This window comes from Nicotiana tabacum, chromosome 6 (assembly GCF_000715075.1).
Source record: "Nicotiana tabacum cultivar K326 chromosome 6, ASM71507v2, whole genome shotgun sequence".
Taxonomy (NCBI): domain Eukaryota; kingdom Viridiplantae; phylum Streptophyta; class Magnoliopsida; order Solanales; family Solanaceae; genus Nicotiana; species Nicotiana tabacum.
The window spans coordinates 105,691,276-105,719,245 of NC_134085.1; the positions used below are offsets into that span (position 1 = coordinate 105,691,276).

A 27,970-nucleotide genomic window follows, 5' to 3' on the forward strand; every position below is an offset into this window, starting at 1 on the left:
CTAGGTTGATACTAACAGCAGTAAATATTGCATCTTTTTGTGAAGATTTAGCTAGCGTTTGGACATAGATTGAGTTGAAACTTGAAAAAATAAATTTCGAAGTAGTTTTAAAAAATAATTTTTGAAAGTTAAAATTATGTTTGGACATGCATTTTATTTGAAAAAAATTTGAAGTTTTGTGAGCAGGAACTTGATTTTCACCCAAAATCTACCATAAACTAGATTTTGAAAACTTGCAAAATATTTTCAGAAATTTTTCAAAAACAGATCACTAATCTATGGACAAACAATATTTTCAAAAAAAAATTGAAAAAAAAAAACTAAGGAAGAAAATAGAAGTAATCCATGAATTAGATGATTTCCAACTCATCAGTTGGTTGCGTATGCAAGCTATTATTTGTTAGATTCCCAACTCATTTCTTCATATCTACTTGACTTTTTGTTTGTCAAATGGAAAAAGTGAGAAGCCAAAGCAACAAAAATGAAGGCGAGGTATGAAAAGCTTATGACTGCTTACAACAAGAAGGCGAAGTATGAAAAGCTTATGACTGCTTACAACAAGAAGCAATTTGGCTTCCTGTAACTTATTAGTGTTCTTTTGAAGATTCAAATTATCTCTAGAACAATATTCGTGATTATAAAGTTGTAAAGGAGGCTTTCCATGTTCTCTCTTCATCCGTTTAATTAACAAAAAAGCTAAACTGCAAGGGCAAAGAAGAATCTTAGAGGTCAAACTGTGAGTTCCATTGAAATGATCCAAAAGGTTATCACTTATTTTAGAAATAAATTCTGTGTTTCGAGGCTTTAAAAATCTCCTTCTGCGTCACCTCAATTTGCGTGCACAGTTCAGGCGCGTAGCCGGAAAGCCATTATGTGAAATCTGTGAAAAATAATGAATTTTGACTTTAAAATGAATTTAAGTTGACTTCGGTCAACATTTTGGGTAAATGGACCCGGACCCGTGATCCGACGGTCCCGGAGGGTCCGTAGGAAAATATAGGATTTGCGCGTATGCCCGGAATCGAATTTCGAGGTCCCAAGCCCGAGAAATGAATTTTTAAAGAAAATTATTTTCTGGAATATTTATGAGTTTTTGGAAATGATATGTGTTTAAAACTGATGGTATCAGGCCCGTATTTTAATTCCGAAGCACAGTACAGGTCTTATATGTGATTTAAGATGAGTATGTGAAATTTGGTAAGAAACGAAAGTCGTTTGAGGTGATTCGGACCCGTAGTTGTGAAAATTGATACTTTGAAAGTTTTGAGATTTTTCTTAGATTTCTATGCTAAATTCGTTGTTTAAGAGGTTATTTTGGCGATTTGATCGTACGGATAAGTTCATGTGATGTTTTTGAGTTAGTATGCATGTTTGATTTGAAGTCCCGAGGGCTCGGGTGAGTTTCGGATGGGTTTCGGAAGGTTTTGAACTTTGAAAAAAGTTGCAGGTTTTCAGTTTCTGGTGTTCTGGTGTGTTGTTCTTCGTGTTCGCGGAAGGACTCTCGCGATCGCAAAGGGTAAGTCAGACTGAAGGAATTTTCCTTCTACGCGAACGCGAGAAACAGGACGTGAACGCGAAGCCTTGCGGGTGTTTCCCTTCGCGAACGCGGACCTGCTATCGCGAACGCGAAGGCCTTTGGGCTTGGGCATGGGGAAGGAAATTTTGTTCTACGCGAACGCGGCCACTGGCTCGCAAACGCGAAGGCTAGAGGAGCCAAAGCTCCGCGAACGCGAGCTTGTGATCGCGAACGCGATGGTTAATTGGGCCTGACCTATCGCAAACGCGACAGACCCATCGCGAACACGATGAAGGTCTGCCCAGTGATTTTAAAACAGAAGCAAAAACGGGATTTCACCAAAATTTCATAACTTTTTCTTCCAAACTCCAAATTGGGCGAATTTTGAAAGAGAACTTCACCACAAATTCATAGGGATGTAATCTTAGACTCAGTTTCTTCAATTTCCATTAACACCCATTAGATTTCTAGGCCTACATCATGTTCTTAAGGGTAGAAAATTAGGGATTTGGGTAGAGTTAGGGCTTTTTGTATAGATGGAATTTAGACCTCGTTTTGGAGTCGGATTTTGAAACTAATTACATATTCGGGCTCGTGGGTGAATGGGTGATCGGGTTTTGGTCCGAACCTCGTATTTTGACCATGCGGGTCTGGGGTCGATTGTTGACTTTTTGGGAAGAATGATAGGAAATCTATAATTAAGCATTGGAATTGGATTGTTTAGCGTTTATTGATGTTATTAAGTCGATTATGTCTAGATACAATTGATTTGGAGCCAAATTCAAAAGGAAAATCGGTGTTTGAGGCTTGAGTTAGTCGTGGAAGTTCGAGGTAAGTGTTTGGTCTAACCTTAGCTTGAGGGATTAGGAGTTGTGTCTTATTTGCTACATGTTACTTGTCGAGTATGACGTATAGGCATGGTGACGAGTATCTATACGTCGGTGTCAAGCATGACCGTGTGTCTTAAATTGAAATTGTTGTGTTCTTAATAAATCCTACGAATGCCTAAGTTGTTGATTCTCTGTGTTGAGCAAGAATTATGATTATTCTCGTGGAAATTACTTATGATTGAGTATGGGTGCTAGTTGAAGTAGTTAGATGTTGGAACAAGTATGGTTATAGCTGATTTTCCCTTACCGGGATGTATTTACTTATACCGTCGATACCCTTGCCGGGATAGTGTTATTTCTTTATTGATCCCTTGTCGAGACTCTAGTTGTGATTGGTGTTGAACTGTATATGTGGATCGGGTTGCGCACCGCAACAATATTATATTTAGATCAGGTTGCACGCCGCAACAATATTATGTTTGGATCGGGTTGCACGCCGCAACAATGATATAATGGGATAGGGTTGCACGTCGCAACAGTGATAAATGATATGGATCGGGTTGCACACCGCATCAGTGTTATTATGATTTGGATCGTGTTGCGCGCCGCAACAATAGATAATACGAAGTGCTTATAGATTGATTACGAGTTCCTTATTGTTTTGCTGTAAATTCTAAATTGTTCTTTACGTTTCCTCTTAAATTACTGTTGGTAAATGATATTCCCCTGCAGCATGTCCCCTTTCCATCTTTACCTGTTTATTTCTGTTTTACTTTCCATTGTATATTACATAACTGCACAGGTTTATTTGATAGTCTGGTCCTAGCCTCGTCACTACTTCGCCGGGGTTAGGCCAGGCACTTACCAGCACATGGGGTCGGTTGTGCTGATACTACACTCTCCCGAAGCGGCAGCTTTTGGACCATAGCTTTGGGTGGCTGCCTTCAGTCCAGTCAGAGATCCCGAGGTAGTCCTGCAGGCGTCCGCAGGCCCCGCGTTCTCTTCTATCTTTATATTCTGTTTTCATCTACTTCAAAGACAGATTGTACCTTTCTTTCGAGACATTTGTATGTAGTATTCGTAGATGGTTCGTGATATTGTGACACCGGTTCCGGGTAGAGGTGTATGTTGGTTTTGTCGTACTTGTTTTTGGCTAAGTCATCAGATTACGTCTTCCGCAAGTATTTATTTATCGTTAATTTTTCACTGTTGATCGCATGTTGATTTAAATTATTAAAAAGGGCTAAATAAAAGAGTTAGTGAATTTATAATGCGTGACTTGCCTATCTTTCACGAGTAGGCACTATCACGACTTTTGAGGATGAAAAATCCGGATCGTGACATTTATGGTGATTATGAGGGGGAGGACAGTAGGCAGGTAATAGTAGTACTACAATTTTTTTGACTTAGATCATTTTGTTCCCTTTTACTTATGTCAGCACATTTATACCATCTTTAACATTGCTAAGTATATATCAATAAACTAATCAATATGTGAAAAATAAACAACGTGTAGCAACTCTGTGATTTTTGCACGTCAAGTATATTATTCGCGACATATGGGTTATTTCATCGCATTTTCCTTTATCTTGATTTATTATTATGGGCGATGAATATTTTGATGCTTCTAATTTTATTTAGTCGCTCATACTCATAGTTTGTCAAGTACCACTGGTAGACGCTCCTTTTTTTAATAAATAAAGGTAAAAGTACCATTAATTGATGGACCTATAGACACTGCTTCCTATGATGGTTACAAGTACATTTTCGCAAAATAATGTCTCAATTCTATAGAGGTTCCTGTTACAATTTAAATAAGGATATCTGCAGTACTCTACTTCCACCATGAATAAGTGATTGTCATGTTAAATTGGAGATGTAAATTGTTATTGGAGTGCGTTAAGTTATGATTGTGACACTTATTTATGAGAGGGAGCTTCTGAAGCAATTTAGATGCTCAAAAAAGCTTTATCATAACATTCTCAATCTATTGCTTAAAGTGTCAGTTATGCCCTCATGGAGTAATACCACTATTGCTATGTTAGAATACTACGTTATTGGTGATTTGGTTATTACAATGTCGTATTTGATGTCACAATGCTCATTTTAATGAGTCTTTGCTAAAATGAGTCTTTGTTTTACAGGTTCACCTGCCGGATTTTCTGTTTCTATTTCAGGTTAGGGAAACAATGGGACAGTTGTTATCTTCGTGCATAAGTGAATTTTTTTTGTTGGAAAGAAGTAGACTCATTTTGGAATTACCAAGTTTTCTTTGTTCCAGGGTACTTATCTCTTCCATAATGGACCTTACAAAATTATATCGTTCGTTCATCACCAAAGATTTGATAGGTATTTACTTGTACTTTTTAAGGTAATATAACAGTTCTCTTATGTAGGTTTTCTAGGATTGATGGAGGGTGGAGGATGGCTACTAAACTGAGAATACTTGTACTCATATAGGATGATGGATCGGATGTTCTTTATGTGCTCTAAGATGCAAATGTTTCTTATATTATTGGGTATTAAATCTGTATACTTACATGCTTTTGGTGAAATGGATAAGACCAGAGACCTGGAGACTGGAGTACTTTTATATCATCATCTGTAGTGCAGAAAGTCTCCGATTATGTACATGTGAAAGGAAATTTATTGGTTATATTTTCTAATTTTATTGACTAAACCGAGTTACTCTGTGAAATTAGTTATATTGCTGCAAATTACGAGCAAGTAATTACTACTTGTTATAAAATAAAGACTATAAAGTAAAGACAAGTATAGAGAGAAACTGATATATTATTCGAATTCAAACTGATGTACATAATGAACTGAAATCTATTCTATTTATAGAAGAAAGGAAGTTGTTGTGTAAGCTGTTACTATACCAGATATGGATAATCTTCTACTGAAAGCAATGTTTATCCATAACGGAGTACTGAAAGGATAAGCTTATTATACCCGATATGGATAATCTTCTACCGGGGATAATGTTTATCCATAACTGGGTACTGAAAGGATAAGCTTATTATACCCGGTATGGATAATCTTCTACCGGGGATAATATTTATCCATAACTGGGTACTGAAAGGATAAGCTTATTATACCCGATATGGATAATCTTCTACCAGGGGTAATATTTATCCATAACCGGGTATCGAAGTGATAAGCTTCTTCAGGAAGCTTATTTCCAATAGAGTACTTAAATAGATAAACATATTTACGGTGGAGTCCCATATGGATAAGCTTCTTCAGGAAGCTTATTTACAACGGAGTACTAAATGAACATCTATAATATAATATATTTATAACACTCCCTCTTGGATATTCATTAAAAAATAATATGTCTCATTAAAACCTTACTAGGAAAAATCACGTGGGAAAAAATTCTAGTGAAGGAAAAAGAGTACACATATTTAGTAATACGCATTGTTGGCTGCCTCATTAAAAACCTTATAAGGAAAACCCTGTGGGAAAAACCTTAGTAAGGGAAAAAGAGTACAACGCGCATTTTACTCCCCCTGAAGAAAACCTTATTTCAAATATTTGAGTCTCCGCATTCCAATCTTGTATACCATATTCTCAAAAATTGATGTTGGTAAAGACAATCTGTTGGATTGTCACTTGAACTAATTTGATGCACATCAATGTCACAATTTTCCTGAAGATCATGTATGTAGAATAATTCTGGTGAAATGTTCTTCGTTCTATCTCCTTTTATAAATCCTCCCTTTAATAGTGCTATGCATGAAACATTGTCTCCGTATAATATTGTGGGTCTTTTATCACATTCCAACCCACATGTTTCTCGAATGAATCACTGATCTCAATCATATGCACTCCCTGCTTGCCGGTTTGAAATCGAGCTTTATGGGTATCGGATAAATAACCTGCATCTGCATTATCAATACGATCTGCACCACTTTTGTTAGCATTAGCAAGATAAATAAGTGCACCATCTACACCGAGATAGAGTATTTCAGGACCAAGGAGCTCCTCATCTTCTTCTAGAGGTTGGAACGGATCCTTATTCACTTCAAGTGATTGAATATTCATTGGTGTATTTAATGGGTACACTTTGTCCATGTAAAAGTATTTTTAAGACCCTCTTGGAGCTCTTCCGGAGTTCCAATAAGATTTATGTCACCAACATAAACAGCAAGTGTAACAAATTTTGATGACATTTTCTTTATAAAAATACATGGACAAATAACATAATTTATGTAACTTTCTTTCAGCAAATATTTACTGAGGCGATTATACCACACGCGCACAGATTGCTTTAAACCGTACAAAGATCTTTATAATTTGATCGAGTACATTTCTCAAGACTTTGAATTATATGCTTCGGGCATTTTCAATCCTTCAAGGATCTTCATATAGATTTAGCCAAATAAGTCATATAGGTTAAGACTTGTATCTAAATGGTATGACATCTTCAAGTGTTTGGACTGCTAGTCCGATCCTTACAATCTTTTACAATATTGTGCACTACATTGTATTAAATATATCGTCGATGATCATTTTGTGTCAGTTCCGAAGCGACATAACTTGTGGAGATCTCATCACTTTCTTTATTTTCAGGTACTTGAACTTTTTCGGGAGTTTCATGAAATGTTATGTCGTGGGCTCTTCTAGAGCTTATTTCCTCTTCATTATGATCATTTTGATCATTAGCTCCTACTATTTTTCAAGGATTTTTACCTTTGGAACCGATTGGTCTACCACGCTTCATGCGTACAGTAAACTCTATCCTTCAGGGACTTTAATTTTAATAGGAGCATTTGCAGCTGAAATATGATATTTAATTTTGGATCAGCAAATGCTTCTGGCATTCGACTTGAATTATCTTCTAAGTGAGGATCATGATAATTCGATTCATATAGCATATTTTTCAACTGTTTATTCCATCCCCCAAATGTTAGAAAAACTAACATATATCCCCAATCATCTTTGGGAAACATATCTTTGTGTATTATGGTAGAGAAATTAATCATATACCACGCAACAAAAGATAGTAAAAATATTTGATTTCTGATCCTAAACCAATTGTGAAGGGAGGACTTATCATATATTGTTGATCTGATGCATACAAGTGTTGCTATATGCAATTTAGAAAATCTTAGACCAACACATGAAGCTTTATTCTCATAAGCAATGGTTTAGCCATTAATAGGAGGTATTCAATGCTAAACCAGCTTGGATATAAACCAGCATTATCAAGATGAACTGTCTTGATTTCATAATCTGAAAATTATGCTCTTAATCGAGAAAAGCAATTCCAAATGCCAAATTGCAGGTTGACAATAATTACACATGTAACCATCTCATATATGCACCTATAAGTGGTTCACATGATAGGTGAACGGGCCCATATTCACCTTTTATATATTTCAGAATCAGGGGTCTTAGTCCCAACTTTAGCTGGTATAATCAATTCATTATGAGAACAAGCAACACATAAGAATTCCTGAAGAATCTTCTAGTTCTTTAGTATATGCTTATCTGAATTCTCAAATAACACATTTTAAAAATGGCAAATGAAAACTTTAAGTTTATCATGTCATGTGCTATCTCTTAGTAAACTTCTGGTTTACTATGGCATAAACTTTTGCTTTAGTAAACTTTTGGTTTACTGTGATACATGATATAGTACAAATTAAAGAATAAGGCGGGTAACTTCTCACATACATATTATTTTACCTCCTATGATTGTGGAAACATGAAGATTATCAATCTTCCAATCATTTGTAGTCTCAATATGATAGCCATTTGTATTAGTAAACTTCAGGTTTACTACAACATATGTTTTGACCATAATCATATAATATGAATGACATATTTGTATATAAGCTCTTCGAGAGCCTTCATTTATTATCCACAATCTAATATTTATCTGGCACTACTGGTGTCATGTATTCTTTAGGCAAACATTTAGCTCTTCAGGAGTTGTTGATACATTTTGTACTATCAAATATTGCTCAGACACTGCTGGTGTCATGAGAGAAAATCACAATCAAATAAACAATGTAAAACAATTGTTTAAGCACACGAAAACTCCTCTTCATAATATTTTTCCACTTCATGAGGCAATTTCAATTGTGTTACTTCTTCAGGAGCAAATTTAAAATACGAAATATTGAGTATATATTCTCTCAATTATATTAACTCGTCTGGAGGTGAATTGTAATGTATTCACATTAAGAGTGCGTTCATATTTACCCGACTTATTAGTATTGTCACATTCACTTCAGGGAATAGATTAATATTATCAAAAATTCTCATCCTTCAGGAAATCGAACATAATTATCTGAATGCGCATTAATCACATCAAATTGTGATGCCTCAACTTCTTTTAAAATATTTACTACTTCAGGAGCAAATCGAGGCGTGCATTTAATATAGAGAATATTTATGTAGCTTATCTTCAATTGTAACCATAGAAAGCCTAAATTATCACTTCTGGTGATCATAGGCATATACCACTTCTGGTAGTTAACAAAATATAATTACAATGAGATATACGAAATATAACCACTTCTTGTGGTTGTATATTTCTTGCAAACTCTGCTAGAGTTTAAGTTGATCTAATAATGTTATCCATATTCTTCAAAATGACATAAACAAGATATATTATAGTAAACATCATTATCAAATCATAATTTTTCTTTATGTACAACAATTACATAACCATACTATCTATTACAAATAACAAAAATTAAAATATTTACATTTCTACAAATTCACCACCGATTACATGACTTGTTTCTCCTTCTGGGAGTGCAAGGTAATCAGTTATATCCAAATGCATGAAGTCTAAATTATCTTCAGAAATAAAATTTGCTTCAGCATTTTTCTCTGTCTTCTTTAGGGAGGCTTGATAAAGCTCAACCAGGTGCTTTGGCATACGACAGGTACGTGACCAGTGCCCTTTTTCTCCACATCTATAGCATGCATTTTCTGCATTTGGTGCTTGCACCGCTTCATGCTTTTGTTCCTTCCTTTTCCACTGCTGGTGGTGAGGAGTGTTCTTTGGTGCATTATTATTACCATGATTAGAGTTTCTTTCCCGACCACGACCATGACCACGACTGGGGCCACGACCTTTTCCACGTTTAGCCTGGTGGAAGTTCGTCTCATTCACTTCAGGGAATGGACAAGAACCAGTAGGTCGGCTTTCATAATTTTTCATTAATAGCCCATTATGTTGCTCGCTATAAGAAGATGTGAGATAAGTTCAGAATATTTTTTAAATCCCATCTCTCGATATTGCTGCTGCAGGAGCATATTCGAGGCATGAAAACTGGTGAAAGTTTTCTCCAACATATCATGATCAGTAATATTATCACCACATAACTTCAATTGGGAAATAATTCTGAATATAATAGAATTATACTCACTGATAGATTTAAAATCTTGTAGCCTTAGATGAGTCCAATCATATCATGCTTGTGGAAGAACGACCATCTTCAGGTGGTCATATCTATTTTTCAAATTATTCCACAGTATGACTGGATCTTTAACAGTAAGATATTCCATTTTCAAGCCCTCATCAAGGTATGGGCGTAGGAATATCATTGCTTTGGCACGGTCTTGGTTTGATGCCTGATTTTTGTCTTTGATGATGTCTGCCAGACCCATCGCATCAAGATGAATTTCAGCATCAAGCACCCAAGACATGTAGTTTTGGCCCGATATATCCAGGGCTACAAGTTCAAGTTTAGAAAGATTTGACATTATTTAGGAAAAGAAAGTTCTTACCTCAGATACTCTCAAAATATTTGCTCGATATGGCAGAGTCTCGTGTTGATAACGTATTATAAAATAAAGACTATAAAGTAAAGACAAGTATAGAGAGAAACTGATATATTATTCGAATTCAAACTGATGTACATAATGAACTGAAATCTCTTCTATTTATAGAAGAAAGAAAGTTGTTATGTAAGCTGCTACTATACCAGATATGGATAATCTTCTACTGAAAGCAATATTTATCCATAACGGAGTACTGAAAGGATAAGCTTATTATACCCGATATGGATAATCTTCTACCGGGGGTAATGTTTATCCATAACTGGGTACTGAAAGGATAAGCTTATTATACCCGGTATGGATAATCTTCTACCGGGGATAATATTTATCCATAACTGGATACTGAAAGGATAAGCTTATTATACCCGGTATGAATAATCTTCTACCAGGGGTAATATTTATCCATAACCGGGTATCGAAGTGATAAGCTTCTTCAGAAAGCTTATTTCCAATAGAGTGCTTAAATAGATAAACATATTTACGGTGGAGTCCCATATGGATAAACATTTTCAGAAAGCTTATTTACAACGGAGTACTAAATGAACATCCATAAAATAATATATTTATAACATTACTAATATTTAGAAACGGCAGTTGGGGTGTGCGAACAGGGACGAACATGGGTACTTTGGTAATTATGAGTTTATTTAGGGATAAATTGTTAATTAAGTCACCGATCTCTTTTAGAAAAACACGCGTACTGCGATTTTACTGTGTAAAATACTAAGTTCTGTTCTCTCCCACCTACCTTCCATGACTCCTCCTGTTTTTCTCCAATTTCTTCCCATTGTACAGTGCAGTCTAGAAATTTCTATTGCCTTTGATTTTTATTCGATTTTGCACAAATTTTTCTAGCAGTGCTTCAAATGACTGGATTCTCTGAGATGTCTCGAAACCGATTCTGCTGAAGAAGGTACTATGGAGATTCTGAGCCTTTTCTAGGTTAATTTGATCATTTTATCTTCGTGTCTTTTAGGGCGTGTACTATTGTTTATAAGGGCAAACCACGATGTACTAACTTTATGTATAGAGATTTCAAGGACTAATTCTTGATTTTATGTTCTCTTTTCCAATTGTCTCAAATTTCTTCTGCCGTTCACTCCAAAGTGTCGTCTCTTTGCTTTGGTGAACTTAATTTGCCATAAACGGATACAAGTTGCTTACTTGCTATTATATCGCTCTGTTTCTACTTTATTTTGTGAATTGATCATTTCTCCTGTTTGTTCTGGTTATACTTTGGTTTGGTTGCTGTTCCGTGTTTCTTTTACTGCTCTGCTCATTCTGCTTAGCTCCATTTGAATTTTATTTTCCATCTTACCTTTTTTAAGGAAAATTTTGCACGCACATGCATCTGTAGTTTAGTTTTTATTTTATTTTTTATTTTACATTTCTCAATCTGAGTTCCAAGTTGTCTTTGGTGTGTGTTTTATTCTATTTAATTGTGGTGAATTTTTCTCTGTTCTTTCACTTCTTTTAATGCACCGATGGGTATCTGGTAGTTTCTCTATTATATTGGATAATTTTTTAGATGTATCCAATTTACATCTGATCCACCAATGCTTTTGATAATAGGCCCAGATTAACTTTTCCACTTTTTCTAGGTATTCTACAACTGAACACATTAGTAGGCTCAATTTGTCGAGCACATACATGTCCAGAATCAGGTAACAAATGAATCAAATTGGTCAAAAAATAGAATCAGACAGGCGGCTTGCCACCATTAAGAAGATCTACCCACTTTCTCTCCTCCAATTTCTTTTCAAGTAAACTTTTATCAATCTCTTGATATCCCATTTCGGTATTCATTTCTATGTTTTTTATTTCCTGTTTTATCTGTGCATGTTGTCGTAATGATAGTTGAAATATCAAGAAGCTTGAATGATCAACAAACTAAGATTCAAAAGGATTTCATTCTTCTTTGATTTAGTTTATTGGCGATACAGATTTCAAAGTTTGAGATTATGACGTAGATGTCTCTACAAGATCGATTACCATATGTTGTAGGCAGTTTGATATCTCCTTTTCGTCTATTCACCAAGCAGAAGGATGGGTTATTTGGATTTTCAAAAGATTACTCTGATTTAAAGCGCTATCATTATAAAGAGAATTGATAATGAAATCTTCCTTCGTCCAATTATATATTGGATCATCCACGTCTGCTAAAGCTGCTATTTTCAATCTTTTTTGTTGCTTTGCTCTTTTTATTTGCCAAAATGAATCGAAGTTGTTTACTCTCTACTATCATTGATTTCATTGCTCTACAAGATTTCGATAGCACATTTTGTAATTTAGTATGTAAATTTATTCTCTTTTTTGATGACATACTGAAATTTTTCCCTACTAACTTCTGTACTCTTCTTTATTTTCTCGCTTATCCAGAAGTAATGAGAGGTTTATGGGCAGAAGGGTATGCAGAGATTAAACAATATTAATTTGGAACAGGTGAGAAGCAACAGAATACTAATATGGTATTTTAATTTTTTTTCTTATTTGATATATGCTATTTTGAGTGAAATCTTTTATCTGACGTCGAGTTAAACAGGTGATACTAATGCTTGAAATAAGTTGCTTTGACATTAGTTCTCTGCCAATGTATTGGTTTATTTTTTATTTTTTATAATTAATTTGAGGTCTTACAGTATAACTGAGAATTGAAAAGGTAATTTGGATTGTCATCAGCCACTATGTAACTTTCTTTATAAGGAGGTCTTAAGTTTCTTTTGTACTTTAGGCTAAAAAAATAAATTATCAAATTAATTATCTCAGAAATTCAGGGCATCTTAGAAAATGAATTGATCTTAGTTCTGGTGAGAAGACTGTCTAGGAAAATGACCGGTGAGAAATAATATGATAATTTATCTTGGTTTTGGAACTATGGAGTGTCTTAGTAGCTATATGCGTTACCAATCAACAAGATATGGAGTTTCTGATAGCAAAAGCTTCTTGGACCAAGCAGACGGTAGTGGCTTAATTTCTGTTAAAACTCATTTATTTGGTCTCTCTCAAATTCTGTTAAGGAGCATGTTTAGTTGTGAAAAAGACCTTAATGAATGTATTTCATGCCTTTATACAAGAGAATCGTAATTTAAATTGGCTGCAATAATGCCACTTCTTATGCTCACAGCTCTATATTTCTCTCTTTGATGATCCCATGTTAACAAAATTTGGTTCCTCAATCTGATTTTTCGAGGAAAGCATATGGACAAGTTTCCATTTGATTGAGATGGGGTGAGGTTGTCTAGTATAACTTCTTTTCGTATCATGGTGGTGGAAATGGATATTAGCAAAACTTAAGCAAAGTTTAATGGCTGTTCTTCGGAACACTAGTAAATGTTCATTCTTTTTTTTTATTCCAGTTAATTTTCTCTTTATTGTTGATACGAATCATGTATTATGAAATACGATTGTAGTGTGTCTAAAGTTTGACATTCTGACAGTTTTTACCAGCAACAAAATATATGAAGCAAGTCCAAAAACTTTAAAATGTACCCTAACTACCGAGATTCTGTCTGGCACGATGTGTACGAATATACTTTCCATGACCTTTAGACAAGTGATTCTGCCGTATATTTAGAACTTTTAACATATAATTTTTATACCAGTGGCTGAAAGAAAAATAGATGATCATGAGACACCAAGAGACGTGGGGAATTTCTTATGTTTTAATATTACATATCGTTGCTTCCTCCATGTCTATCTTTCTATCTTTCTAATTCTGATAATCATGTATTTTCATTCATCAAGCTCTCTTCTAATATCAGATTTATAATGTCTATCTTGCAGATACTGCATGATACTGATAGATTAAATTATGTTATTTCTTTCCTATCATCACCTCATCAGATGAACGAGTCATTTCTATTATTGTTGAAGTTATATCTTTCTGCCCTTGAAAGCACAAAAGAGATTTTCTTAATTAATCTGCAAGACCAGTAGAAAAGAAGCTCTTTCCCCTGGTTTCACAAGAATAATATTATCATGTCTGAAGATTCATCTGTTACTCTATACAACTTACTAGAATGTGAGATAATTTCAAATACCTATATTTTGCTCCAGCAAATTTCTTCTTAAAAAGGTGAATTACATCTTATGTGGGGGGAGGGAGAGGGGGGGGGGAGGGAAGACAGATGAGTAATTAATTAGCTTTGAATTCACTTTCACGTCACTCGGAATTTGGGGTACTATTCCTAAAAAGAATATAGTTAGTTAAAGTGTGGGGTGTTTCTGACTTTTTACCATAACTACAACCTCTCAGTCTCTTTTTTAAGTACAACACGAAACATGAAGAGTAGTGTTGTGTCATGAAATAATTAGAATATGAAAATACATTCCAAATACTACTAAAATGTTGCTCAATCATGAGCTCTTGGCTTTAGCAGTACTTTACATGACCAGCTAAACTAAATTAGAAAACTCGCAGTAACTTTTCTAGCAAGAGGATCGAAGACATGGTTACAAAGTGACCTGCGTGACTTATAATCTATTTTATCACTTGAGAAGGAGATTATTATTTTAATATTCTAGATGTTAAAAATCTGTCATAGTCATGCGAAAGTGGATAAGATCCTTGCTTATATTCTTCTTCTTACAATTTTCTTTATTTATAGTCTACCAACAACTTTAATCTTGAATATAATTATATAATATGTTGATGGAACATTTAATTATCCGTGTAATTTTCTCTGTGTAGTTTGGGGGCGATGGAGTAAGTATGGCAGAAAATAGTGTGAGCGTTACTATGTTAAAACAAAAAATCAGAAAACTGTTAGAAGAATAAAGAAATGTATAAAATAGTAAAGAATCAGAAATATTCCGAGTTCACAATTTTCTTGTGTGTCCTTAAGGAATTTTAACCCCCTCACATGTTGCCAAAGTAATGGATTAAATCCTCCCAGGATAAAACGGAATAAACCTTCCTGCAACAGTGGCAATACAAACTGCAGGATACCAACGAACTCAAAGATCGGAGCAAAATCACACTTACGAATTTGAGAGAGAGAGACTGTGAATTAGGATGCAGTATATTCAGAAAGAAAGAAGTTCTAGAGTGTTTTTCGTATTTTGAAGATGCAGCCTTGCCTCAGAATTTATAGGCAAATATCAGAAGAGGTGTCTGGAAAGGTGCCTTTTCAGAAAATACGCGGCCTGCCGCGGTTCTACCGCGATTGCGGCAGAACCACGGCCAGAGAGGCTCTCTAAATCTGACTGCCGCGATTCTACCGCGGTCACGGCAGAACCACGACCAGCGAGGCCCTCTGAACTTTCAGCAGGGTTATGGCGTATTTTCAGCAGTGATTTGTTATTAAATAATTAAATAAATATTGTCCAAAAAATAATCTTATCGATCGATCATTTTCCAAATCCAAATCCAAATCCAAATCCAAATCCAAATCCAAATCCAAATCTAAAGCCGAAGCCAAAGCCGAGCCGAACGAGCGACGACGATGACGCGAGGGTTCATTCTCTTCAACTCCTTTTAAGAGTTTTAAGAAGTGAATCTATATATAAGCACACAAATGTGATTGTCCCTCACTAATGAGGGACAAAGTGCAAGACAAAAGTTCACTTCTTCAAATTTTCATTTTCCCTCCATTTCCAATTCACACTTCTTCTACTTTAAAGCCCAATGGCTTAAAGTCCAACAATCCCCCACATGAATGAGAATGACTGTATCAAGAAAGATCATAGATGAAAGCTATGTGATTGTGCAAGTAAGGATTAATTGCATCTGGATAAGTAGGTTTCCCTTGAACTTTCCGTAGTGAACATATGTCGGATATACTCGGTCAATCGATAAATTTGATATCTTTGAACCGTCGAACTTTAGTGTATACCTAGACAACCATATGACACACAACCAACCCTGAACCATCTTTTGGTTCTCATTGTTGTGTTCGTTTTAGCCATGAACACTGCCTAGTTTCATAAGTGCGTAGAGAATTGGCCTTCCAGAATTCTCATTGAAGCGGCTTTCACTTCACACTTACATAGGTGATTCCTTAACGTGTAATCCTTTAGATTGACATTATTTGATAAATACCTCATCAAACTTAGGTAATCATTAAAGAACATGTAAAGTTCTATCCTTGTTACTGAACATTGTCTTCATCACGATAATGGACCAAAGTTTTTATTTTGACAATGTTGAACCGGTCAATCATAACTTTGTTTGAGCTCCTTGAACCTAGATCTCGGAATAACCAAAATACTAGGTAGAGTTACCGCCATGTTGACTTGTCCTCGGCCATAGTCCCATTCTCTTAGATGATTTCTCAACTCCCTCTCTAGTTAAGCCTTTTGTAAGTGGATCCGCCACATTATCCTTTGATCTTACATAATCAATGGTGATAATTCCACTAGAAAGTAGTTGTCTAACGGTGTTATGTCTTCGTCGTCTATGACGAGACTTTCTGTTGTACCTAACGCTCTCTGCCCGTCCTATGGCAGCCTCAATATCACAATGTATGCAAATAGGAGCCAAAGGCTTTGGCCAGAACGGAATGTCTTCTAAGAAATTTCGAAGCCATTCAGCTTCTTCACCGGCTTTATCCAAAGCTATAAACTCTGATTCCATTGTAGAACAAGCGATACACGTCTGTTTGGAAGATTTCCAAGATATTGATCCTCCACCAACAGTAAAAACATATCCACTTGTGGACTTTGTTTCTGTTGAGTCGGTTATCCAATTTGCATCACTATATCCTTCGATAACCGTAGGATATTTATTGTAGTGCAAAGCATAGTCTTGGGTATACTCCAAGTATCCCATAACTCGTTTCATTGCCACCCAGTGATGTTTGTTGGGATTACTTGTGAATCGACTAAGTTTACTTATTGCACAAGCTATATCAGGTCGTGTACAGTTCATGATGTACATTAAGCTTCCCAACACACGAGCATACTCCAATTGAGACGTACTTTCGCCTTTATTCTTCATAAGATGATGGTTTAAGTCAATTGGAGTCCTTGCACTTCTAAATTCCAAGTGTTTGAATTTTTCAAGTACCATTTTCACGTAATGTGATTGAGACAAAGCTAGACCTTGAGGAGTTCTCTGGATTTTAATTCCTAGAATTACATCGGCAACTCTTAAGTCTTTCATATCAAACTTACTAGCAAGCATACACTTAGTAGCTTGAATGTCGGGAATGTCTTTGCTCATTATTAGCATATCATCAACATATAAGCAAACAATGACTATATGATTTGGAACGTTCTTAATGTAAACACATTTATCGCATTCATTAATCTTAAAACCATTTGACAACATTGCTTGGTCAAATTTCGCATGCCATTGCTTGGGTGCTTGTTTTAGTCCATAAAGGGACTTGACAAGTCTATACACCTTCTTTTCTTTTCCCGGAACCACAAACCCTTCATGTTGGTTCATGTAAATTTCTTCCTCAAGATCACCATTTAAGAATGTTGTTTTTACATCCATTTGATGGATTTGAAGACCATACAAGGCGGCTAACGCTATTAGCATCCGAATGGATGTAATTCTTGTTACCGGCGAGTATGTGTCAAAATAGTCAAGACCTTCTCGTTGTCTAAATCCTTTGACAACAAGTCTTGCCTTGTATTTGTCAATAGTACCATCGTCCTTCATTTTCTTCTTGAAAATCCATTTAGAACCCAACGTTTTGTTACCTGGAGGAAGATCAACCAATTCCCAGGTATGGTTTCTCAATATGGATATTTCACTATTGACAGCTTCTTTCCAATATTATGCTTCTGAGGAAGACATTGCTTCTTTGAAAGTACGAGGCTCATTTTCTAATAGAAAAGTCAGAAAATCTGGACTGAATGAAGTAGATATCCTTTGACGTTTACTTCTTCTTGGATTTTCTTCATTAGACATACCATCTGTTATTTCCTCCCGATGTCGTTTTGACTTTTGGCAGGTCACTTCACTTTCCTTTTTATACGGATAAATAGTTTCAAAGAATTCAACATTATCTGATTCTATTATCGTATTAATGTGAATCTCAGGATTTTCTGATTTATGAACCAGAAAACGATATGCCTTGCTATTGGTTACATATCCAATAAACACACAATCAACCGTTTTTGGACCTATCTTAACCCTTTTAGGTTTAGGAACTTGTACCTTAGCTAAACACCCCCACACTTTGAAGTATTTCAAGCTAGGCTTCCTTCCTTTCCACTTTTCATAAGGAATGGACTGTGTTTTACTATGAGGTACACGGTTGATTATCCGGTTAGCTGTAAGTATAGCTTCCCCCCACAAGTTCGGTGGTAAGCCAGAACTTATTAGCAATGCATTCATCATCTCCTTCAATGTTCGATTCTTCCTCTCCGCAATTCCATTAGATTGTGGAGAGTAAAGGGCAGTTGTTTGGTGAATAATGCCATTTTCCAAACAAATTTCTTCAAAAGGAGATTCATATTCGCCACCCCTATCACTTCTTATCATTTTGATCTTTTTGTTTAGTTGCGTTTCAACTTCACTCTTGTATTGCTTGAAAGCATCAATTGCCTCATCTTTACTATTAAGTAAATAAACATAGCAGTATCTCGTGCTATCGTCAATAAAAGTAATAAAATACTTTTTCCCACCGCGAGATGGTGTTGACTTCATGTCGCAAATATCTGTGTGAATTAAGTCTAAAGGACTTGAATTCCTTTCAACGGACTTATAAGGATGCTTAGCATACTTTGATTCCACACATATTTGACATTTGGAATTAATGCAATCAAATTTTGGCAATACTTCTAGATTTATCATCTTCCGCAATGTTTTGAAGTTTACGTGACTTAAACGCGAATGCCATAAAGTGTTTGACTCAAGTAAGTAAGAAGAAACATTCACTTTATTGATAGGAACTGCTATTACATTTAGCTTAAAAAGGCCCTCATTTAGGTAACCTTTTCCTACATATACATCGTTCTTACCAAGTACAACACTATTAGAAACAAAAATACATTTGAATCCATTCTTGACAAGAAGTGAGGTAGACACAAGATTCTTGCGAATTTCTGGAACGTGGAGGACTTGATTTAGAGTCACTATTTTTCCCGACGTCATCTTCAACGCAATCTTGCCAACTCCATCAATTTTGGCCGTAGATGAATTTCCCGTGAAGATTGTCTCGTTGGGTCCTGCGGGGGCATAAGAAGAAAATAACTCCTTGTTAGCACAAACATGGCGGGTGGCTCCAGAATCTATCCACCATTCTTTTGGATTTCCTACCAAATTGCATTCAGACAACATGGAACATAAGTCCTCCATTTTATCTTCAACCATGTTAGCTTGATTCTTTTTCTTCTTATCATTCTTGGGCGCACGACAATCCATGGCCTTATGCCCAGATCTTCCACAGTTGTGGCAATTACCCTTGAACTTTTTCTTGCTTGGGTAATTCTTTGGTCCGGAAGCCTTCTTCCTCTTCTTATTTTGTGGCGCCTCTTCAACAACGTTTGCCCCCATTATTGTCGAGTTTCCACGTGACTTCTTTTCAGCATTTTTGTTGTCTTCTTCTATCCTCAAACTAACAATCAAGTCTTCTAATGTCATCTCCTTCCGCTTGTGTTTAAGATAGTTCTTAAAATCCTTCCACAACGGAGGTAACTTTTCAATGAAAGCAGCGACTTGAAAGGCCTCACTTATGACCATACCTTCAATAACAAATTCATAATTAATAATAAGATAAATCTTATTAATAAAATTATTGATTCGGGTCATATCTTCAGCAAGGAGGTCATGCACAATGACTTGTAATTCTTGGACTTGAGTTATGACTGACCTAGTGTCAATCATCTTGAAATCCAAAAACCTTGCAGCCACGAACTTCTTAAGTCCGGCATCCTCAGTCTTGTACTTCTTCTCAAGTGCATTCCATAACGCTTTTGAAGTTTCCATGACACTATAGACATTGTACAAGCCATCTTCCAAACAACTCAATATGTAATTTTTGCACAAGAAATCAGAATATTTTCATGCTTTAGTTACAACAAGTCGTTCATCATTCGGAGCATTTTCAGCCATGACCGGAGGATCCTCCTTGATGAAACGTTGCAAACTCAACGTAGTAAGATAGAAGAGCATCTTCATTTGCCAACGTTTGAAGTCAATACCGGAAAACTTTTCGGGTTTTTCTGTCGGTGCCATAGCATGAGCAGGAGTAGACCGGCTTGACGAGGCAGCAGCACTCGTAACAGTAGCAACCGTTCCCGCAACACTTCCATTAGTTTGGTTTTCATTCGTCATATTTCTATAAAGTTAAAAACAATACAGAACTTGTTAAATCAGTGAAGTTTTTGATATCTTCAAACTGAATACCAAACCAACCATACAACACGTAACAATGGTGAAGTTTTTATATACTTCAAACTCGTACGTTTATTATTCCGGCAAAGTTTTTATGTACTTTAAATCGAACAGAAACAATTATAGGAGTAGAAAGCAACAAGGCTTTAGTCTCCAACAAAGTATATAGAAAACAGTTTAATAATCAACACAGAAACGTTAGTAATTTAAAATTCCTTAAGCTTGTAAGTGTTACTGTGTTAAAACAAAAAATCAGAAAACTGTTAGAAGAATAAAGAAATGTATAAAATAGTAAAGAATCAGAAATATTCCGAGTCCACAATTTTCTTGTGCGTCCTTAAGGAATTTTAACCCCCTCACACGTTGCCAAAGTAATGGATTAAATCCTCCCAGGATAAAACGGAATAAACCTTCCTGCAACAGTGGCAATACAAACTGCAGGATACCAACGAACTCAAAGATCGGAGCAAAATCACACTTACGAATTTGAGAGAGAGAGACTGTGAATTAGGATGCAATATATTCAGAAAAAAGAAGTTCTAGAGTGTTTTTCGTATTTTAAAGATGCAGCCTTGCCTCAGAATTTATAGGCAAATATCAGAAGAGGTGTCTGGAAAGGTGCCTTTTCAGAAAATACGTGGCCTGCCGCGGTTCTACCGTGATCGCGGCAGAACCGCAGCCAGAGAGGCTCTCTGAATCTGACTGTCGCGATTCTACCGCGGTCGCGGCAGAACCGCGGCCAGCGAGGCCCTCTAAACTTTCAGCAGGGTTCTGGCGTATTTTCAGCAGTGATTTGTTATTAAATAATTAAATAAATTTTGTCCAAAAAATAATCTTATCGATCATTTGAAAAATCCGAATCCGAATCCGAATCCAAGCCGAGCGAGCGACGACGACGGCGCGAGGGTTCATTCTCTTCAACTCCTTTTAAGAGCTTTAAGAAGTGAATCTATATATAAGCACACAAATGTGATTGTTCCTCACCAATGAGGGACAAAGTGCAAGACAAAAGTTCACTTCTTCAAATTTTCATTTTCCCTCCATTTTATTTCCCTCCATTTTCAATTCACACTTTTTCTACTTTAAAGCCCAATGGCTTAAAGTCCAACAAATAGTTGTTGTGCTGATCCGTTCAACTTTTCAATTATTATATAAGCTGAAGTAAGAGATACTCTTAGTATGACAGAAGAATAGTTGTTGTGCTAATTCGGTCAACTTTTCAATTGTTGTATAAGATGAAGTAAAAGATACTAAGAGATCTTGTGGGGATTCTAACTGATTTTATTTGTTAACATAAACATTATCCTTATATTATTGTGCATTGTTGTCTCTATGTTTAGTCATATGTAACTTGGCAAAAAAGAACTGTGACGCTACAAATAGTATTGAAGTTGTTGCTGGAACTTTTCCCCTCAATTTTAGTCATACAAGGACATGAGCTCGAATATGTTGAGCTGAGTAATTCCCCCTGTCATAAGAATTATAGCTTTGTGTCTTACTTGCACAAATTATATTATTCTTCAAACAAAGATAATTGAATTTTTGATATCCCTAGCTATCGTTCATGTTGGGTTCGTGATGTCTGTCTAGCAGCACGGGCAAACACCTACTAGTAATAGATAGAAATGATGACACTTTTTCTTTTGTAATCTTTAGATGATACTCAGTAGTAATGCTTAACTATGCCTACCTTAAAGCTAAATTATCTAATTAAAAATTTCACGTTGGGCTCGTGCTATGCACGGGCAACACCTTCTAGTTACGAGTCCGAAACCAAAATGACAAGTTTTTGAACTCTAATTACGTTTCTACAGCTATAAAAAAAGTTACATTTGTACCTAAAACGCAGTATTATACTGCGCTTTACGTTAAGGGAATTTTAGCTGTTAACGTAAAGCACAATATAATACTGCGTTTTACTAAATAATTCATTTTTTTTATATATAAAACAAAGTATAATACTTTATGTTGTTTATTGGAAGATCTCTGTTACCAGTGGAAGATATGTGTTGCAATTTGAATTTGGGTCGCCTACGAGAGTGGGCTTGACTGTTATGAGAGTGAATGCGAGATGTGCAGAAGATTTAAAGTACCAGATGGTCTGTATTTCACGAGCTTACGAAGGATTGAGTTTAATCTCACTTTGGTATTATGACAGTAATAGAGTATATGCGTTATGAGTTATTGTGTGTTTTGATCTATGGCTTTGAGCCAAGTGGGGGAGTTTACTATTGATTAGGTGATTGCACGGTTATGTGCTACGTTGGTTTCAGTTGAGGTGTGCTGGTGGATTAGTTATGGCTTACAGAGATTGAGACCGAGGATGGCTCGAGTAAAGGAAAATTTTGACAAATGTTATGTTATGCTTCATAGGTGTATGAGAATCATGGAGTGTTTTGAGTGGTTATTGGTAAAGGATGCTCGATGCATAGGGCACGAGGTTACTTGGTTGCATTAAGGTGAGGTTACATTCTGCGGTGTCGGAGTGCTAATGAGGCACGGGTTGTTCGGTTTATTTGATCAGGCTAATTGTAGTTTGAGTAGAGTGGATGACTCTAGAGGATGTTTCTAATGCGTTCAAGGTTTTACATGTAATAATTGGAGATTTTCAAGTGTATAATTTGGCTAGAAACTGAGGTTTGCATTGGAGGGTGCCAAGACTTGTGTCATTTCTATATTAATTATGGGATTCTATATATCAGTATTAGGAAGGTAATAGTTCCAGATTCGCAGGAAGTCTCTTCGGGGTATGTATTTTGAACGTGGCTTTCGGAAACATTTAAGAGAGTACTCGGCGGCTTATGAGCCTTAGACGGTGTGGTTTTATGCTTGGGTCTCGTGTGGTAAGTCTGGGTTGAGAAATTGTGGTGCTACAACAAGAGGGAATATCAAGTTGAAGGTAAATCAGAAGGAAACTCGGATAGATAGGGTAGCTTGGTAGTAGGTCGGATCGGTATGGTAAGGATATGATTAGCTCTTTGGATGCTTATGAGGTAATGAGATATACAGGTGTTTCGCAACAATGCTCTTGGGTTTTAGTGGCCTGTGTAGCTTGGTTGAGTCAGAAGTATTCAGTCCTGACGGTTTAGTCTTGTGCGAGTGGAATTCGGAGAGTTTTTGATGGTTTCTACCACGGTTAGAGATGCGTATTTTCTACGAGAGTGAGAAGCATGAGATGTGTAGTGATTTTCTTATTTTCTACGAGTGTGAGAAGCATGGGATGTATAGTGATTTTCTTCTGAATGGGATCAATGGAAAGTTCTTGGTTGGTTGAGTACATAGTTGCTTGTGGCTCGAAAGGGATATGAAGTTCTCATGGTTACCCTTGGACGGTATGGTTTATGCGGTATGTGGTTTAGGCTTGAGATTTACATGTTTAAGGTCTCGATTCAGTTCTGAAAGGAAGATCATAATATCCTTAGGTAGCGGCAACTTCAGATAATTAGAGAAATGAGCTTCAGATAATTAGGGAAATGATATTATTGATTGGTGTAGCTTGACGAGGGTATACGTTTCAGATAAAGGCAATGTGATTAAGTTGATGGTACTTCGGTAGTATTGCAACGCTCTCTTGTTAGATCGACTACTGATATTCGAGTTTGCTTGGTGGCACAAAAGAATTTTAGAGTATCTCTCGTGGAATGATTGAGTATTAGAGGTGTAGTATGTATTCAGATGACGGAATTGGGATTCAGGTATGGTGATCTGTGTGCTATATGAAGTTGGAGACTGGGAGTTCTCATATTCATGCTATATTGTGGTTGTGGGTCGCGTGTATCGGTACTGTTTAGTGACTATCGGGGTTTGGAGACCCGAGTGGATCTTTTGTTGCTTGGTATGTTAGATTTTGGATGTGATATTGGGTATAGACTGGTTGTCTCAGCGTTGTGTCATTCTGGACAATTGCGCTAAGGCGGCGATGTTGGCTATGATGGGAATGCCACAGATTGAGTGGCGAGATTCGATGGATTTCATATTCTAGTAGGGTAGTTTTATATTTCAAAGACCCAGTGGATGACTGGGAAGGATTGTCCTTCTTATTTGGGCTTTCGTGATGGATGTCAGTGCAGAGACTCCTACCATTGATTCAGGTCCGATGGTAAGGGACTTTTCCGGATGTGTTCTTGTGGTCGGGCATGTCGTTAGGCAAGGTTGTTGATTTCGGTATTGATTTGATGCCGTACACCGTATCGTATGGCACTGGCAGAGTTAAAAGAGTTGAAGGAGCAACTTCAAAGTTTCTTTGATAAGGGGCTCGTTGGCAGGCCAATGTGGATGTGTGTTCTAACTTGAGTCGACTTGATTGGCCCTGAGTTGTATTGCTGAGAGATGTGTGATTTGATTGTTATAGAGCCTATTAATGTTCTAAGGAGATCTATGACTTACCTTTTCGTGTTGCGAGGCATTGTGATTTGTTGGTTATAGTCACATGTAGTGCGGTGTTATTGGGGTCTCTTAGTGGAACTCGAGCAGGAGGAGTATTGGATATTGCTCGGCGGATGGCGTATCGGTTATGTCCTGTCGAGTTTGTGTGGTGTTATGTATTTGTTTCACCGTGGTTATGATGATTTGTTTTGGTTCTAGGCATCAATTGCACGTGGTCGTCAATTTCAAGCAGAGTGACTTGAAGTGTTTTATGTGGACAGTGTTTGGGTAGGGTTGCGCATTGCAGCGAAGTTATGTGGAGGTTTGACCTTGCGGGTTAGATTCATGTGTTTTGTTTCTATGATGTGAGACGGGTTCTCAGCCTTGTGTTGTGGTGGTACTGGTGAGCTTGCGGTACAACTCTCTCATTTGAGTCATTCTTCATGATTTGAGTATGTTCGAATTGTTGCTTATCGGTGTGCGGATTGCACAAGTTGTGGCTTTAGATGGTATGGATATGTCATGTCACCAGAGTAGTTGTGTTGGATTAGATGTGATCGTTGAGATCTAGAATGAATACAAACGTATTCGGGTTTAGCATGTTGGAAGGATAATATCGAGGTTCGGCTCAGAAATTTGTCATGGTCTTTGCCAAAGAAGAAGTAGGCTTCATGAATGGTTGATCTGAGAAATGGTTATGGCTTACTGTGTGTTTCATTTATCATTGGCAGTATATGAAAGGTTGGGATGAGACTTTAGTGGTAAGAGGTTTCCTATCGGTATTCAGTTGTTGTGTGTAGCTGCTGTGATTAGAAGTTATCGCTACAAGTGTTTGAGTTATGTGGTATATCATGTAATTGCACCTGAGGTTGCAGGTATTAGTTATCACAGCTTGTTTGGGCTTATTCAGAGTATAGATATGAGATTCTGATCTTGTGGATGATTTCGAAAGTGGAAATGTGGTTCTAAGGTTTATGGGCTAGGTTGGATTGTGAAATTTTAGTTGATTGTGTTATCGGACCTATATGAGATAAGGTGACATGGGATCACCCTCGGGTATGTGCATGGTAAGGTTATTCAGCGAGTGGTTGGATTTTGGAACAACTCTGGGCACGTTCGAAGACGAACGTATATTTAAGCGGGGGAGGATGTAAGACCCGACCGATCGTTTTGAGCTTGTGCACTTTGCTTGCTAATTCTCGGGCATGACTAGCCCTGTGTGATGCCTTATGACTTATGTGAATCGTTGGTTTTGGTTTTTCAGGGTAACCGGAATGAATTTGGAAGAACAATCCTCAGTTTGAAGTTTAAAATTTGAAGGGTTTGACCAAGATTTGACTTCTTAGTATATGATCTCGGATCGAATTTTTTATGATTTGGTTAGCTCCGTTAGGTAATTTGGGACTTAGGAGCGTGATCAGAATGAGTTTTGGAGGTCCGGAGTAGATTTAGGCTTGAATTGACAAAATTGGATTTTTGGCAATTTCCGATTGATAGGTGAGATTTTGATATACCGATCGGAATAGAATTCGGAGAGTTGCAGTAGTTCTGTTGTGTCATTTGGATATGTGTGCAAACTTTCAGGTCATTCGGACATGGTTTGGTTGAGTTTTTGATCAAAAGCGTAATTTAGAATATTTTGGAATTCTTAGGCTTGAATCCGATGCGAATTGGGTGTTTTGATGTTGTTTTGAGCGTTCCGAATGTTGGAACAAGTTTGAATGAGGTTATGGGATATGTTGGCATGTTTGGTTGAGGTCCCGGGGGCCTCGGATGAGTTTCGGGTGGTCAATCGGATCATTTCATATTGTGAAAAATTGCAGAATCCCTACTGTTGGTGTTGCAGGTTTTTGACCTTCACGTTCGCGATGCATGTCCCGCGTTCGCGAAGGGTTAAGGTGTAAGGCTATGGAGTTGGCATTCACGTTCGCGAAGATGGTTCCGTGATCGCGAAGGTGTGTGGTCTCTGGTCATCGCGTTCGCGAGTCTCCTGCCGCACTCGCATAAAAGAAGGGGGATGGATAGCTGGGTCCCCAATGCATTTGTTCTACGCGTTCGCGTAGTAGAGGTCGCGAACAGTTTGTTGTGCTTCGCATTCGCGAGAAGGTTATCGCATTCTCGTAGAAGGAATTTTGCTCTGTGAAGCAGTGTGCTTCGCGAACGCGACGAAAAAATGCCTGGGCAGTCAGATTATATTTTGAAAACAAGGGTTTAAGTCTAATTTCATAAAAACCATTGGAGAGCTCGGGAGAAGGTGGAATTTGAGGAGATTTTCAGTGGATCTATTAAGGTAAGTATTATTCACTCATATTTGGTTTAATTTCATGATTTGGTCTTAAATTTCATCATTTAATTTGAGAAATTAGAGTGAAAATTGGGGAAAAATGGAAGAAAAGTTTGAGATTTCTTTTAGGGATTTGAATGGGTAATTGAGGTCGGTTTTGATGAATTTGATATGGGTAGACTCGTGAGTAAATGAGAATTTTATTGATGTAATTTTTATCGGATTCTGAGACGTGGGCCCGGGGGCCGGGTTTGAGCAATTTGGGGATTTATTTTATGTAAATTGGATATTTTTGAGTGGGCTTTGTTCCCTTAGCATGTTTAATGGTTATGTACTGATTGTGGCTAGATTTGGAGCATCCGGAGGTCGATTCGTGAGGGCAAAGGCATCGCGGGCTAGAGTTTGGACCGAATCGAGGTGAGTAATGATTGTAAATGATGTCCTGAGGGTATGAAACCCCGGATTTGCACATCGTTGTGCTATATTAAGGTGGCGCACACGCTTGATGACGAGCGTGGGGTCGTGCACTGTTGGGGATTGTGATTTAGTTCATCCCGAATGACTATTTTACCGCATATTTGACTGGAATCTATTTGCTATCATCATGTTTTGGGCTGAATGTCATATTTGGGCCTCGTGCCAACTATTTGAACCCTTAGGGGATTTTTATTGATATTTTTTCACTGTTTTGACTTTATACTTGTACTTAGTCATGCTATAATCTACTGTTTTCATAACTTAACCACGTTTACTCTGTTTTTAACATACCAAATGATATTTCAAATAATATTTTGGGCTGAGCATCACGTTTTACTGTTGCCCCAGTGGCTTATGTGATTTTGACTGAGTAAGGCCGAGGACCTGTGTTGTAAGGATAC

At 36.9% G+C, this 27,970-nt stretch overlaps 1 long non-coding RNA gene across 2 annotated transcripts; it reads left to right on the forward strand.

Moving 5' to 3' along the window:
* Positions 1 to 10,843: 10,843 nt before the first annotated feature.
* LOC107766560 (uncharacterized) lies at positions 10,844 to 13,640 on the forward strand. Of its 2 annotated transcripts, none has more exons than XR_001643740.2 (3): positions 10,844 to 11,065; positions 11,754 to 11,915; positions 12,532 to 13,640. It is a non-coding gene; the product is annotated as an uncharacterized LOC107766560 (long non-coding RNA). The 2 variants fall into 2 exon arrangements; XR_001643739.2 differs by having other exon boundaries at positions 11,754 to 11,816.
* The last annotated feature ends 14,330 nt before the right edge of the window (positions 13,641 to 27,970 follow it).